Here is a 17,916-nt window from a genome sequence, read left to right as displayed (position 1 = left end):
CCAACCTCACATGATTCATTTTCTTCCTTTGGCGTTTGCTCCAATAAAATCCCTACATGTCTAATCCTGCCATGATGTCTGCTTTTCAGAGGACCTAGACTAACAGTAAATTACCATTGTCAGTATGAGGACTTCCTTCTTGCCTAGTGGAACCTGGACACAACTGTAACTTGTAGTTCAATGGGAACCCTGCTGTGTACCCTGCAAAAATGTTCCTACTTTGGGGATCAAGACCTTCAATTCTACAGAAATAGACTTAAAGGGACAAGAAACATAAAAATCACCAGTGAGACCACTCTTGTTTCCACTGCTTGTTTCCTAGACCCATTTGTTCTTGTTGGTGACACAGCATCATATAGAGGCTTATGCTTAATATACATACCACATGCTGAATGATGACAGACCATCATCCCAAAGTATTAGCTCTGAGCTGGAGTGTCTGCTGCAATTTTAGAAGACTGTGGTGCCACCTAAGACACAAGCTGCTTCTGGATGGTGCAGTATGCGATACAAAACTGGACCCCATTATCATGGCCCTGCTCCCAATCTCCCTCACTAGGAAATGGGTCCCCTGGTCTGACACTAAGTTGTGTGGGTTTCTATGCTCCTGAATAGGTATTCTGTAAGCTCCTTGGTAATGAAGCCTAAATAAAGCCTCTACAGGTGGAAAAGGCAACCCTATACCTAAAATAGCCTGTGATAGTCAGCCTCCAAAATGGCCCCCAACAATTCTCTCCTCATATTCACACCCTTGTAGAGTCTCGTCTACATTAAAAAGGGCTGATCTGTATAACCAATAGGATATTGCAGAAATGACATGTGACTTCTGAGGCTATGGCATAAAAGACATGTGGTTTCTGTCTTACCCTCTTTTGGGTCACTTGCTCTGGGGAAAGCCAGTCGGCATGTATCAGGACACTCAAGGAGCCTTATGGAGAAGTCTGCATGGTGAAGGACTGGGGCCTCCTGCTGAAAGCCAGCGTCTGACTGAAACCTTATACAGCCCCCTAGCCAGAACTGCCCAGCTGCGCAATTCCCAAATTCCTGACCTACAGAAAGCACAAGAAATGAGAAATGCTTTCCTTGTACTAAGCCACTTAGATCTGAGGTGATTTGTTATGCCTAAAGTTTTGGGCATAGCACCTACCTAGCTACTGAACAAATCATCTTACTTCTTTTTCTACATGGAAGTCAAAATCATTCTAACTATGTGCCAAGATATCCTCTATAATAAATCTGATTATTCTTCATTGAATCCTTCATCTCTGGACTGTATAGAAATGACAGAAGTATGTACTCCAATATCCCGGGTTATTGAATAAAAAATGGACAATCTTCCCATAAGGTTTTTCAAAATGTAAACATACCAAATATAACAAAATTAATTACTGGAAAAAAACAACAATCAGAGAGAGATTAAAAAAACAAAAACAAAAAACCCTAGGGGTGCCTGGATGGCACAGTTGGTTAAGTGTCTGATTCTTGATCTCAGCCCAGGTCATGATCTCACAGTCAGTGAGTTCAAGCCCTGCATCAGGCCCTGCACTGGTGCAGTCTGCTTGGGATTCCGTCTCTCCTCTCTGCCCCTCCCACTTGCACTCACTCTCTCTCTCAAAATAAATAAATAAACTTAAAAAAAAATACAATGTCATTAATTGCCATCTTCATCTTGTTTTACTCTTTGGATAAACCTAAGATCTGTGGGCCACAAGAGGAATGCAAACACTACTGTCCTAGAAGATTGCCAATACTTAAAAACTTCTGATGATATTGGAGGTGAGATTATCAACTATGCTTTTTTGATACTGCATAATAAAATATAACATTTCGAAAATCAGCATAACTTAATGAACCAATATTTCCCAAATGACTAATTCATGATATTACGAAATTACTCATGGGTAAAAGATGCATTAAAAGTACATGCTAAAACAATAGATTTTAGTGTGCAAAATATGGAAAGTTTGATGGTTTCAGATTCCACATTGCAATTAATCTTTAAAAACCATTCGATTTTCAAGTTTTATGTAGCAAAGAAAAAGCCCCACAATTATCTGAAAACACTATAAAAATACTTCTCTCTTTTCCAATTAAAAACCCGAGTGAGGCCAAATTTTCACCATATACTTTGACCAAAACAACACAGTGTAAACATAACATAACCATTCCACAGAAGGAACAGAGATAAGAACATAGCTGTTTTCTCTTAAGCCAGACATGAAAGAGATCTGCAAAAATGTAAAACAATGTCACACTTTTCACTACTTTTGTTTCAGAAAATAACACAAAAATAAGTTATGCTAATATATAATGGTTTTATATTTAAATCAATTAATATGTTTTAATGTTCTTATTTCTATTTCTAATACTATGTAGAGATTTAACTCAAAAAATGTCCTTTTGGGGGGGGTCGTCATCAGTTTTTCAGAGTGGAAAAGGGTCAGAAGACTAAAGAATATAAGAACTGCTAAACTTTTGCAACTTAATGAAGTTGGAACTATTGTTATCATCCCCATTCTACAGAGGAAGAAACTGAAGTTTAAGGAGTAATTTGCTCAAGGTTATGCAGATGTCAAGTGGCAGAGGTAAGATTCAACCCAGGCTTCCAGCTTTGGGGCCCAGACCCTTCCCTACTATACCACACTGCTGGGGTTTGGTCAAACAATTCAGCTATAGTAGCGCAAAGGGTTGGCTTCATTATCACCCTCAATTTTCCCCATTCTCAGTAGCACAAAGTCCCATCCTTGCTCTCCTAGGATTACTGAGAAAGGCAACATAACCCTTCCAGTATAGGACCTCCATGAGTGGAAGGAGGTTGGTGATCATCAAGGTCATACCATGCTGTGTACTGGGAGGGGTGGGAGAAATGGTCAATTCACACATATCATCCAAGTTATTCTAAGTATGTCCAGATTCTCCCAGCTGTTAGACTTAGTACTTTCCAATGGGTTGATTTTGGAAACAGTGACCTGATCCAAAGCCAGGAACTGATCAGGTTCTTCCTCCCTGCCTCTAATTCTGCCCTATGTAACATGGTAGACACTGGACTCATGTAGCTATTTACATTTAAACTAAAATTAGTTAAAAAGCAATAACATGAAATGTTCAGTTCCTCAGTCTCACTACCGTATTTCAGGTGCACATGCATACATGTATATTGCAGCTGCTGGGGTCCCTGGAATTTTATGTGGTCTAGCAAGGAATGTGCTAGCTTTGCAGTGAGTCGAACCTGGGCCATCAGATGATAAATATTTCCTAGATGGTGGTAGTGATGGCAGTGAGGGTGATGAAAGGAGCTGAGGACCAACGTCTGCCCTTGGGATTTACAAATGTTGGGTTTCTCACAGCACAGTCTATAGACTTTCTGCATCAGATTCCCAGGTGGGCCTCAGTCCTACTGAGCCAGAATCTTTAGGAGCAGGATTCTAGCCAATCTGACTCAGCTTTCTCCCAGCAGCACTGGGATTTTTCATTTCCCAGAACCAACAACCCTGGTCTCTCCATGTCCTCTGTAGAGGCACCAATATGGCCGTCTCCTGGGTTAGAAGAATTTCAGTGGTGAGTCTGAAAGGATCCAATTGCCTGAGCCTCTCCTTTCATTTACCTTTTGTTAGGTTTCCTTAGGAATTCTCTGCAGTATAAACTCCAAGCAGGTGAATGTTCCCTCTCCCTTAGGATATGGGGAGGAGGCTGGGATGAGGTTCTGAGTGGATTAGGGATCTCATTAATCGATGTGGGTGGGGCTGGTGAAAAAAAAAAGTTTCAGCAGATGGCAAGCTTGACTCAGAATTTTCTGAAATTCTTTTCAAAGAGTAGTTGGGTATTCTTGTTTCACGAGATCTTTGCTATAACATGACTTTCCTTGGCTCAGAAACAGGGTTACAGAGGCCGTGACTGGGCCCCAGCCAAAGAAGTCAGATTAGCCGAAGTACCAGAAGTACTGTGTGAGAACACCGTGTCACTGAGAACACGGTCCTGGAAAGGATATCGCAAGGCCAGTCATATAGCAGGGTTCCAAGCTACAGCCATGCTGGGTTGGGAGGTTCACCATGAGAAAAGATGCTGAACCTTGTGGGACCAAGTGACTGTAAAGTAGGCTGAACATTCCAGAATACAGAGTAAGAATCACCCTGGCGGAACTGCTACTGGGCCCTGGCCAAGCCCAGCTACTGGTTGACACCGCCCAGGAAAGCCACGAATCTTTCCTTCCTGTGAAGATGTCACCAATTAGTCATTTATGAAGCACGTGACATATGCTGAGGAGCATGCAGGTTCTCCGGGGCGTGGAGTAGGAAATAAATGAAACGATACTTTGCCTGCCCATGAAAAGTATTTACGTTCAATTAGAGGTCAGAAGTGTGGCTGTGAGGTTAAAAAAAATAAGTAAACATGAAATTATTAATGTGATACAAATACATTAATGTGGTTTAAGGGAAAGGACTCATAAAGGCAAAAAAAATGTTCCTAATGCTAATTATACTTTAAAAGATGGTGAAGCACCTGGATGGCTCAGTCGGTTAAGCATCTGACTCTTGATTTTGGCTCAAGTCATGATCTCACACTTCGTGAGTTTGAGTCTCTTGTCAGGCACTGTGCTGACCCTGCAGACCCTTCTTGGGATTCTCTCTCTCTCCCTCCCTCCCTCCCTCTCTCTCTCTCTCTGTCTCTGCCCCTCCCCTGCTCACGCTGTCTCTGTCTCTCTCAAAATAAATAAATAAACTTAAAAAATCTCAAAATAAAATAAAAGGGATGGTTAAGATGAGTAATCTAAAAATTCATTCTTGGCTAACTTGCAGGCTTGGAGCTGGCAAAGAGGTAGGTGTGTGTGAATGTGTGTGTGTGTGTGTTCACGTGCACACACATATCCACTCAAGACATGCCCAGAAGCCGAGCCATGTCCTTCTCTCTCCTCAGGGTCAGTTTCCTTACTACAGATTTTTTTCTTCTTCTGCTCTCACTCTCTTTTTCTGCCTCTACCCTCATTCTTCCCTTTGTCATGCCGACTCAGGGGCCTGTGACTTCACTGATGAAAGAGATAGGAAAACAAATATGGTCTCTTCCGGACTCTGAATTCCTTCACTGCCCTGCACCCTTCTGCTCCTTCTATCCCCTTACCTACCCAAACCTCACCCTCACATTTTGCTCCAACTATTTGGGATTATTTCCTAGTGTGTGGTAAGGAGGATTCTAGTGCCAACAATCCCATGCCATTTTTGGATCAGAATAAGTTGGCAGCCAGTGAAATACAGGCCAATACAATCGAACCTTCCAGGGAGCCAGCCACTCTTGGATCACTCTGCAGCCTGCTCCTATTCACACTTCACCCCTTCCTCTTGTTTTCTTCTTCATTACAACAGCAAGCAAATTATGCTCAGATAACAAGCAGGGTGTTGAGGCCTCTGTCCCTCTTTCTTCTCTGAACCTTTTGCTTCCCCCCAGGACCTCGAGGGCTGGGATGGATGTGATTGTTCTGTGAATAAGACTACAAGGCGGGGTCCAATGGAATCCAGTCTCAGTCATGTGAACAAGAGGGTCTTCTTATCCCTTGGTCTTAACCCTTGTGAGTTAGGCCCTAGCACAGGATCTTGCTAGAGTCCCTGTTCCTGTTAATAAATACTTATCTAGCAGTTGTTTGGTGGGGGTTCCAATGATGAGCCACAGGAAAAAGAAGTCCACCTCTCACAAAGCTTGCTGACTTCTGGAGCATTTCACAAGTTGTGAAATGTCAGCGGTTGTTATGTCACTGTCGTTATGGTCAGGGCAGGTAAGTCCACTTGGTCACATTCACTGGAGCTAATGACAACAAGGACTAGTCCTCAAAGGGCCAGCAGGCTTTGTATAAAGAAAAATAAGCTGTGTAGCCCTGACTCCCCATGTCCTTGGTCAAGGTTTGCAGTGTGGCCTTCGGTCTGGCCACAGCAGAGTGTAGGCTGGTTTAGGTCACGTTGACTCTGGGAGACAGAGAAGTGGGAGACCTCAATGGCAACATCCCACCGAAGGCTACCAGTGGCACCAGGAACAAATAAAAGTGAGCACACTAGCATCATAACTGTTTCTTCCTCTTCTCTGGCCAAGCCCCACAGAGCCTTTCACCCACAGAGGAGACTCACACCAATGCTACCCCAATCCCTTGGGCAAATACTCCTTTGTTAATTTTCTTGCCTCATCTACTTATTTAAATGGGACTAGAGACAAATTGCTGCTCCCACACCTACTCCCACACAAACTGTGGGACTTTGGGCAGGTTATAGAACCTCTCTGAGCTTCATGCTCTTCATCCATAAGGTAACAGTAAAAATATCTACGTCATAACCGTACAATGTGGCAATCAAACTCGATAAAGCATGCAAAAGTGCTATGTCAATTGTAAATTGGCATCATCATCTCCATCATTTCCATTTCCAATTGTAAACTTCCATCATCATTTCTTGAGTGAACTCCTTTTCCAGAAAAGACACTCTTTTCAAATGCTTCCTGCTGGAAGCATTCATGGAATTCGTGGAAACCGGGCCAGCTTGACGGAGAGCATAGGTGGTACTTCTAGCCCAGGTGTGTGCATAATAATTATACTTATATGGATAAGAACCTACTGAATCGGTCATCAGGAATGGGCTAAATGTACCCATTTCCCCCACTGTCCAAAAGTAGAATGTTCCAATGAAATCTTTGGTAAGCCAAAATGGTGTAAGGTGAAGAAGCAAGTATAATTAATTTATATGGAAAATTTTTAGTGCCTAGATCCAAAGAATAACCTCCCTTAGGCTTTTTTGATACCTTAGGACACAGTTTGCTGACAGATACACAAAATAAATAGAGCTCAAGTACAGATGCTTGCACAGTCCAAAGCTCTGGCAGCCTGATGCTGAAATACTAAGTATAGCTACCAGAGAAGGAGCTTGGCGAAGCCACCCTCATTGCTGGGGGTGCACTGCCTCTATAACGACTTGCTGTGAAATAAATGCTCAACGCTATTTTTGGTTTTGTTGTTTATCATAAAAGTGCAAATCACCTCTGGATTTCTTCCAGGTAGCAAAAACAAATACGGTACTAACGTAGGTCTTTCATAAACACCAAGGGGGTGCAATTGTTAACTTTCGAAAAGTAAGGGACACCTGTATGTACCTTTTCTAAACTCCTCAGGTAATTCTGAGGATTAGCCAGGCAGAGAAGACCTGGGCCTGTCTCTCATTACTCCTACATCCCTTAGCCTTTCTCCAACTTTTCTGGTAAGAATCACATGGGATACCTGCTGGAAATACGAAGTCCCACACTCCATTCCAGATGCTCTGGATCAAATCTTGGGGGAAAAAGCCTAAAACATAGGAGATTTTTATCAAGTTGGAAAACAGCCTAAAGTTTCCCAAATGTTTAGCATATAGAAGAATTAACTGAGAACTCTGTTTCTAAGAAATGAATATGGCTAGGCGTGTCCCCTCTAACTCAAGAAATTATCTATTTGGAAAACCTGGGGTGAGTCCTGGGATATTCACTTTTAACTAGCACCCTCCGTTGTTCCTCCAGTCTTGCTACTCCATGGGAAATGCTGTCCCAAATCTCTGGAATGATCTCAGAGAATGGAGGATAAGTCCCGGGTAGTGTTACTCCAGCTCCTATGAACACTCTTGCTTGAACTTCCTGGTGGCTGTTGAGAAGGACTGACTCATTGAGAAGGGACAATCCTAAGCTGTTCCAAGTCTTGGCAGTGAAAGCTCTAAAGCGGGGCACATGGCATGAGGGGCTAAGACAAGCCAAGGAATGCTAGTGTCCAGAGAAGCTGTATTCTAAGTGCTGCTTCCTGGGGTTCCACTTCTTTAAGCTGTGAATCAAATCACATATGCCACTGCCCCAAAGAAAAGCTTCCCTGCCCTGGTACTATGGACACCTAATAGGTCCTGCCAGTTGTCAACACACCTGGGAAGCTAGGCAAGTTTCCTTTGGCATCTATACTCTCCGCACCCTCCCCCACCACCTTCTTGGATCCTATGCCTGCGGGACCTGCAGACTGACCACCAAGAGTCCACTATGGACTAGGACCCTTCAGGGCACATAATGTAGTCCTCGCTCAAGTATATTTGTGTCCCCAAACAAGGAGCCATTGGTAATGGAAAATGTGAGAGTAGAGGCATTTTCTTCCTTTCCCTAAGTTCCTGTCAGCACACAGATGAGAATTTCTGCTCTCTCCAATATATTGAAGCAAAAGCTTCCCCTTTCTTGTCACCACTCATTGGCTTTGCCTAAGTGATAACAGAGAGTCAGTTTATCAATGTGGGAAGGGAGGTTCTTTTTTTTTGTTTAAGTTTATTTACCTATTTTAAGAGAGAGAGAGAGAGAACAGGGGAGGGGCAGAAAGAGGGAGAGAGAGAATCCCAAGCAGGCTCTGTGACTATGAGATCATGACCTAAACCAAAATCCAGAGTTGGACACCCAACCAACTGAGCCACTCAGGTGCCCTGGGGAAGGGAGATTCCTGATGGGTCTCCAGCTGGAGGCATCTATCCAATGGATAGCTTTATCCCCACTACTCTACATCCTGGAGATTCCATGGCTTGTCTCTTTGATGATATGAATCTTCAGGTATGGATCTAGATAATCAGTGAGGAAGGCTTGCTTCAAAATACAAGAGAGCCTAGGCATTTACCATCTGCTCCTAAAAGATGATGAGGTGATCTTATTTCTGCCCTCCCACCTCCCATCTGATTTAATATCTCTTTTGAAACCAAGATCAGCCAAAAGCATTGTGATAACACAGACGATGGATTCCTGGGCATGGGATAAGACACTGATGGACAGACTGACTGACTGACTAACCAACTAGAGAGACTCCCACGCATAGTGACTCATACAGTTGATTTTTCATAGTCACCAAATAAAGATTTAAAAAATCGAAGTAAGTTACTTCTGACAAAATCCGCAGATGGAACACAACTGTCTACTTTCCTCCCAAAATACACTTAAAAATGCCAATAAAGGGTTATTTTTTTCTTAAGACATAAATCTAAAAAGCCAGGGCTCCTGGGTGACTCAGTCAGTTGAGCTTTCGCTTCAGCTCAGGTCATGATCTCTCACAGTTAGTGACTTTGAGCCCCGCATCAGGCTGTCTACTGTCAGCACAGAGCCTGCTTCGGATCCTCTTTCTCCCTCTCTCTCTGCCCTTCCCCTGCTCATGCCATCTCTCCCTCTCTCAGAAATACATTAAAAAAATACATTAAAAAAATTTAATAAATCTAAAAGGCCACTAGTCCATGATAGAAGGAACTAAGAGCAAAAATTTGGAAGACAGAAAATACATGAATGTATTCCCTAAACCAGAAAGCTGAGAAACAATTTGGTTTGCACCAAGAAATCCTCAAAAGTTTTGGAAATTAGCAGCACGTACCTCTAGAAGGAGGGGAGCTAGACAGGGTAGCTGAAATAAACAGGACTGGTTGAAGACTATATTTTAGAGCCAGACCCCCAACGTCCCTCCCAGGACAGTCATGTTATACAATTTGTTGCTTTTCTCCTAACTAATCTTTAATGTTTATTTATTTTTGAGAGAAAGCACAAGCAGGGGAGGGGCACAGAGAGAGGAAGACACAGAATCCGAAACAGGCTCCAGGCTCCTAGCCGTCAGCACAGAGCCCGACGCGGGGCTCGAACTCACAAACTGTGAGATCATGACCTGAGTCGAAGTTGGATGCTTAATCAACTGAGCCATCCAGGTGCCCCTCTCCTAACTAATCTTATAGACCTCTGTGACCTTTAAAACTATGTGCATTTTACTACTTTTTTTTTTTTTCTTAATTAAGGTAGGGAAGGAAGGAGGGTAAAAGGCATTCTCTATTAACAAGCATGTCCAGGGCCAGTTTTCCCCTCTTCCTCTCCTCTCTGAATCTAGCCCTTCAAAGTCTAGCACATGCAGTCAGCTCAAGATCCCAAATGAACTCTGCCACAGCATGAGGAAATTTCACGCTGAGAACAGTTGAACACTGTGGCATGTTACTCAGTAGCTTGGCTAGAGTTTAAACAGGTCCATCCAGGCTCTCTCTGTCTTCCTTCTTCCTGCCAGGCACAAGGCCTCTACCCTCCAGGTTACTGTCTTGCTGTCCAGCACACCTGAGTTCTATACCTATAGCAAAGGCTGAGGTCATTCCTCTAGCTCCTCCTGGTCCTGAAGGAGAAGGCCCTTTCCCACTCTGGCCCAGGTCTCCTCATTGAAACCAAAGTCAGCCAAGTCAGAGTATTCACCACCTAGGTATTAGAAGCCCATTTTTCCTTAGTCATTTCTGTTTGCTCTTATCGAGACTCCTCTTGCCTGGGGTCCACCCAATCTCCCCATCATCACAAAGCTTATTCTGGATTACGTATATGTTCATTCTTTCTAGGCATTTTTCCTTCTGCAAAATGGCTTCTTTCTGGCTCTGCCTCAGGCCAGCCCTAGCACACTAGGTCCTGTTTGGGACTCTTCTGCTCCAAAACTCTTAAGGGTCTCTGTTTTCAAGATAATGATCTTGATCAAGATAATGACAATGATCTGGCTCTGGGAAGACTTATGGACTGTTCTCTATACTGTATAAAGAACAGTATAAAGCTGTTCTTTATACTCTCAGGATCCTGTCGTGTTTGCATTTTAATGCATAAACCTCTGGCAGCCTGCCTGAACCCTAGTCGCCATCTTTGGGAGAAGAGAGATTTCTTTCTTTCCTTTTTTTTTTTTTTAAGAGAGAGAGAGAGAGAGAGAGAGAGAGAATCCCAAACAGACTCCGTGCCCAGTGCAGAACCTGATGTGGGGCTTGATCTTATGACCCTGAGATCATGACTCAAGCTGAAATCAAGAGCTGGACGCTCAACTGACAAAGTCACCCAGGCGCCCCGGGAGAAGAGGGATTTCTAAACAGGTTCTAGAAGCAGTTTCCTGAAATAGGAACTTTGTGGTCATTTTGCTGATAGGGACTCTAATGCCCTGGGAAATCCTAGATCCTAGTCTCACATCTGGGACTCTAGTTTATAGTCCACCAGAGCACCTATAAAACGTGTTAAAGATCACAAACTTTGGGGTGCCTGGGTGACTCAGCTGGTTAGGTGTCCAACTCTTGATTTCAACTCAGGTCATGATCTCATGGTTTATGACATCAAGCCCTGCATCAGGCTCTGTGTTGGCAGTGTGGATGGAGCCTGCTTGGGATTCTCTCTCTCCCTCTCTCTCTCTCTGTGCCCCTCCCCTGCCTGCATGCACTCTCTCTTTCTCTAAAAATAAATAAATAAACTTTAAAAAGAAAAAGATCACTAATATACATCAATTTTTCCTATGCTGAGCCCTGGAAATGGTTTTTTTGCAGCACCATGTAGTCGTTAAGACTGTAAAGTCTGGGGCACTGAATTCTGGCGTAGCTGTGTGACCTTAAGCATGTTACTTAACTTCTCAGTTCACTTATCTGGGGATAAAAGTACTTGTGCAGTTTGGTATTAGTTAATACATGTATATACTTAGAATGGTGCCTGGCACATAGTAAATACTCAGTAAAACCTATGGTCTCTGGCCCACCCTGCCCTCCAAGGAGGATGCAACCCACCACCAAGTTACCCACTCTCTCCTCTGCTGACCACTGTGAATGGTGCTGCTGTGATCGTATTCATCACCCTATAGTGTCCCCTGCTGGTCAGGGGCCTCCTGAGGACAGGAGCTGTATCTTAATCATCTTTATATTCCCCACTATCTGTTGCAGAGTTCAGCATTTTGCAATTGTGTGATAAATGTTTGTGCAACTAATATCTTTCAAAGAAGAGAGAACAGCAGGCAGTTATGAGCTCCTCAGCAGAGATTTGATTATTAATTATCAGAAACCCAGAGGTCTCTCTCGCCACACCCTCCATGGCACCTGGGAAATTTCTTCATATGATTTTAACTTCTTTCCCATCATTATGGAAGCATCTGCTGAGAAGAACCAACCCAGAAGAGGAAAGAAAGGGAGTGAACCGAGTCGATGTGACTGATCCCAATCTTGGAGGCAGCCAGTTCCATTGCTTTGTGTTCTATGACCTTTTCAAGATGTCATTTTTCAAGACTCTTTCCCAGCAAGAGCACCCTGCCTTCCCCAAACTTCCCTTAGCATTGTTGTACCACCCCAGAGTCTGTTGACCACAGAGTTTTGTTTACAAATACTATGGCAACCCCAGAAGCTCTGGCAAATGTAAAATATCTTGCAAGCAAATAAAGCACAAGGCTGGAGCCATCAAAGCCCTCTGGACTCCCAACCTCACTGATAGGGTTTTAAAGACATCTGTTTTATGTTCCTGAGCAGGCATTGCACCACGGTTTTCAGGACATTTTTCTCCTTCAAAGGGGACATGTCCTAAGGGACATTTAAAAAACCCATTCCTCTTGCCAATAACTGCATTACAGTTTAGCTGCAGAGCCTCACTGAGGGGATTATCAACTTTCTGATGTACAAATTTTAGTGGGATGGTTCGTCAAATGTAATTATTTCAGTGTGTCCATATCCCCTTCCCTTTACCTGCTTAGTTTGGTTACAAATCCTGATAAAAAGATTCAAGTACAAGGAGTTCGGGGGAGGGGGCGGGGGAGAGGTGATTCCAGTAAAGAGATGGGAAATGAGACAGGAAAAAGAAGGCAGCAAATAAACAGTGCATGATAGAGTCCATTTCTGCTGGAAGTAACTGGAGCATAAAGTTGGGAACACAAAGAATCAGTTAGAACGTGTGCTTTGAAGCTACCAAACCCAAGATGCAAAGGAGCTGAAGATTTATGAACGAGTTTTCATCAGTCATGGTTGAAGACTGCTGGGTGTAGGAGATTAAATAAAGCCTCAGGCACTTCTTACCTAAGGAAAGAAAGCCTTAGGATGTAAGAAGTCTGACACTGCAGTTGTAAGGCCAGAGGGGATAGGACAGCACAACAGGAGTAACCCCTTGAAGCCCCACCTTGGCCCTTTGCCCAAGGTTGGGGATTCTTTCCTTTGAACTTGTACATTTTTATCTTTCTTATCCTAAACAGAATGCCTATTGGTGATATGCACATGAGATTTGTCTTTGGCAATAGTTCCTTTCCCACTAACTGTGGATTACATCTCTTATAGGGGCAGCACCCACCTAAGATTAGAAAGAGGATTAGGTCTCACTAATAAGTAAACATACTTCTACTCTTTATTTCAAAATTCTTCACATAGTTGATTATGGCTATCTTGCTCTGCCTAGTCTTCCCTTCTCCAAGCTGAATATCCTCAGATCCCTTAATAAGTATAATACAGTAACACCACCTGGTGTTTTACTTTACTTCTTTATGATGCTTTACTTCTTATAAGCCACAGAACATGGTCATACCATAGCTGCCACTCATCTTGATTCCTCCCATATAGTCCTCGTCCCTCCATCTCCGCCACTTTCTGTAAGTTTGGTTCTTGTTGGTATAAGGAAACATAGTCAAATTGCCAGCAGCCTAGGTAAATATGCTCTTTATCACTGTCAACTCTGTAAAGAATCTGGTATGTTACCCTCTTTGCAAGCAAACAAACTAACCTTACACAGATCCATGGATGCTGGCAGAAGATATGAGATTCCTGGGTCAGAGACAAAAGACTTTATTACTCACAGCACAGCAAAGGGCATAAGCATCAAAATATTTGTACCAGTCTTTCAGGCCCAAATTCCCACAGGCAATGAAAAGATGACCAAGTGACACCCACACTTGCATTGGGTTGCTTTACAGGAGTTTACAGAACCTGAATCCTTTATAATGGCCAAAAAGCAAACAAAGCAAAAAGTCTGACCTTGGCTCCAGCGGGAGAAATCTTTTTTATACCAGGTTTATAGGCAATCTTGTCTTCTGCTCTACAAGATTCTATCTCTAACTTCCAAGCTGTTTGCTACATAAACATCTTTGAGAAGATAGTCCAAAATAAAGAAATGCAGAAACATGAGAATCAGATAATTATCTCTCAATATTTATGTAATAGGTAGATAAATGTAGATGACTACATTAATTCTTATAAACAGTACTCTAATTTCTAAATGACTTCCATTTTTATTTCAGAGGCACTTCACTTGCATTTTGGGAAATGATATCTTTTATTTTACCTCTCAGGTTCTAGCTACCTGATTCTCTGAAAGGCCCTTAATCAAGGAAATACACACTTAAAATCTAATTGTAGAGTCCCTACTTGAATAAACACAATAGTTTTTAAAAAAAATTAAGTGAAGGGTTGCATAACTTCTGTGATTTGAGATGAAATGTCATGAACTAAATTATTCTCTCACCTGAAACAACTAAAAAGCCCAGACAAAATGCATGACACAATGGTTTTCAAGACATTAAACATCAGGTATTGAAAGACAATGAACACTAAAAGAGGAGAAACAAATGAAATGAATCTACATGTGTCCCATCTTACTGCCTAGAGCAGTTTCCAGGATGTGGAAGAGAAAGGAAAAACCTAACTAGAGCCAGCATCATCCCTGAGTGAGGAGACAGAGCTGAGAGTCTGAGAGGATTGGTCTCCCCATAGCTAGAGACTGTATGGGAGACTGCTGGAGAGAACAGGACTCAGAGAGCTCTTGAGATCTGAAGATGACTCACAAGTCTTCAGTAGAGTGCTGAGCAACATTTGTATGTCAGGAAATGACCCTGAGGCAGGCTGAAGTTGGGGGGAGGGGATATCCAATGAGAGTAGAAGGAATAACCAAAGGTCACACAATGCCAAAAAAAAGTTCCTGGTTCCACAAACCAGAGAAGAAAACCTTGTAATTCAGAGTTGTCAGCTAGCATATATCCAAAAGTTTTACCTTAGTAATGGCGGAAAATTATCCCTAAACTAAAAACTGCTCTGATCCTGCCTAACAAAATCTAAAAGACCCAAAAGGATCATACTGTTAGATTAGTAAACTTAATGATATTATAATAGAAAGTATTCAAATGAAAAATAGAGAAAAGACTGAAGAAAAAGACGAACAGAGCATCAGTGAGATCTGGGACAACTTCAAGCGGCCTGATATATAGGGAATTGGAGCTCCTGAAGTAGGAAGAAGAAATAATAATAATAATAATAATAATAATGGAAATAATGGTCAGAAATTTAATGAAAACTATAAACTCACAGATCTAAGAAATTCAACAAAATCCAAGTATAAGAAACAAAAAGAAATGATTAAATGATTAAGTCAGTTGGTTAAACATCAGACTCTGGATTTTGGATCAGGTCATAATCTCATGGTTCTGGTTGTGAGATCGAGCCCCAGGTAGGGCTTGAAGCCTGCTTGGGATTCTCTCTCTCCCTCTCTCTCTGCCCCCCTCCTATTTGTGTGCACATGCCACTCTCTCTCTCTCAAAATAAATAAATAAATAAAGTCTTTAAAAAAAAGCATGTAGGGACGTCATCATATGGCCTATTGCAAAAAAACAAAGATAATTTATCAGATAATTATATCAGACTCCTAGTGAAAAGAATGCAAGTCAGAAGGGACTAGGGCACGTATTCAAAGTAACGAAATGGAATTCTATACCCAGCAAAAATATCTTTTTAAAAAGTGTGAAATAATTATTTTTTTCAGAGATATAAAAGCTGAAAGAAGACATTACCAGCACAAGAGTGCTAGAAAGTGTAACTATGTAAATATAAATCAAATATTTTTTCCTTATTATTTAAACCTCTTTGAGTGATAATTCACTTTAAGGGGGGGAAAAACCTGTTGTGAGGTTTATAATGTATTTAAAGTAGAATGTAAATAATAATTGTGCAAAGATCAGGAGGAAGAAATGAAAGTACACCAGAATCAGGTTCTAATACTGTATTTGAAATGGTATGATATCACATGAAGATATATTGTGGTAAGTTAAAGATGTTTACTATAAACCACAAAGCAACCACTAAAAAAATACAACAGATTTATAGCCATTATCCAAATCCAGAGTTAAAATGCAATCATCAAAGATACTTAATCCCAAAGAAGGGCATACTATGGTCTGAATGTATCCCTCCAAAATTCATGTGTTGAAATCCTAATGTCCAAGTTGATGGTATTGGCAGGTAAGACCTTTGAGACATGATTAGATCATGAGGGCAGAGCCTTCATGAATGGGATTGGTGCCCTTAGAAAAGAGACTTTAGAGATATCTCTATCTACTTCTACCAGGTAAGGACACAAGAAGTCTTCAACTGGAAAGAAGGCTTTCACTCAGTCATGCAGGCACCCTATTTCAGAATTCCAATCTCCAGAATCATTGAAAGTCAATTTGTATTGTTTATAAGCTACCCAGTCTGTGACATTTTGTTATAGCAGACTAAAGGCACAAATGAAGAGAAAGAGAACAAGGAACAGAAGAGACAAGTAGAAAACATGGCAAAGGGAAGATTTGAACTCAACTTTATCAATAGTTACATTAAACATAAATTGCCTAAACACTATAATTAAAAGAATTTTTTAAAAAAAGAACCTGCTGCCTACCATAAACCTACTTTAAATACAAGAAACAAATAGGTTAAAAGGAAAAGAATGGCATGGTTGGCTGAATAATGGTTCCCCAAAGATAACCACATCCTAATCCCTGGAAACTGTGTTCACATTACCTTACATGGAAACAGGGATCTCACTGATGTGATTAAGGATCTTGAGATGAGGAAATTATCCAAGTGGTCCTATTGTAATCATGGGAGTCTTTATGTGAGAGAGGCAAGAGGGTCAGAGCCAGAGAAGCCATGTGACAATGGAAGCAGAGATAATTAAGGGGAATATAATGATGCTATGCTGTTGGCTGTAAGGATGGAGGAAGGGGCCCTAAGTTAAAGCATCCTGAAAGTAGAAAAGGCGGGGAAATGGATTCTTCCCCAGAGCTTCCAGAAGGAACCAAACCTGATGATACCTTGACTTTAGGCCAACAAACCTGATTTTGGACTTCTGACCTCCAGAACTATAACATAACAAATTTGTGTTGTTTAAAGCCACTAAGTTTGTAGTAACTTGTTATAGAAGCAATAGGAAACTAATATAGATGGGAAAAGATGTACGATGTTAACACTAATCAAAACAAAGATAGTGTGACTATTTTAATATCAGACAGTTTTTAAAGTAAAGAATATTGCCAGGGTTAGAGAAGCTCATTACATAATGATAAAGGAGTCTGTCAATTCTTCTAGAAGACATAACAATTCCAAAAATGAATGTATCCAATAACAGAGCTTCAAAATGCATGAAACAAAAAATTGATGGAACTTTAGAACAAATTTTCCAAATCTATAATTATAATTGCAGATTTCACTATCTATCTCTCAATAATTGATAGGAAAAGTAGACAGAAAATCAGGTAAGATACAGACATCTTGAATAACACTATCATCTTGACCTAATTGACATTTCTAGAACATTCCACACAACAACAGACTACACATTCTTTTCAATTGCATGCAGAACACAGACCATATTCTGAACAAAACAAATCTGTGTCAATTTAAGAGGATTCATGTCATACAAAGTATTTCTCTGACCACAGTGGAATTATTATTTTTTTCAATATATGAAGTTTATTGTCAAATTGGTTTCCATACAACACCCAGTGCTCATCCCAAAAGGTGCCCTCCTCAATACCCATCACCCACCCTTCCCTCCCTCCCACCCCCATCAACCCTCAGTTTGTTCTCAGTTTTTAACAGTCTCTTATGCTTTGGCTCTCTCCCACTCTAACCTCTTTTTTTTTTTTTTTCCCCTTCCCCTCCCCTATGGGTTTCTGTTAAGTTTCTCAGGATCCACATAAGAGTGAAAACATATGGTATCTGTCTTTCTCTGTATGGCTTATTTCACTTAGCATCACACTCTCCAGTGCCATCCACGTTACTACCAAGGGCCATATTTCATTCTTTCTCACTGCCATGTAGTACTGCATTGTGTATATAAACCACAATTTCTTTATCCATTCATCAGTTGATGGAC

General features: G+C 41.5%; 1 pseudogene; it reads left to right on the top strand.

The window, feature by feature from the left end:
* The first annotated feature begins 905 nt into the window (after positions 1-905).
* LOC125935291 (40S ribosomal protein S6-like) overlaps positions 906-17,916 on the top strand; it is a 23,031-nt pseudogene continuing 6,020 nt past the window's right edge.

The sequence above is a fragment of the Panthera uncia genome (genome assembly GCF_023721935.1).
Source record: "Panthera uncia isolate 11264 chromosome A1 unlocalized genomic scaffold, Puncia_PCG_1.0 HiC_scaffold_17, whole genome shotgun sequence".
NCBI classification, from domain to species: domain Eukaryota; kingdom Metazoa; phylum Chordata; class Mammalia; order Carnivora; family Felidae; genus Panthera; species Panthera uncia.
The sequence above is the reverse complement of the archived record's forward strand: the minus strand, read 5'-3'. Positions and strand labels throughout refer to the sequence as shown.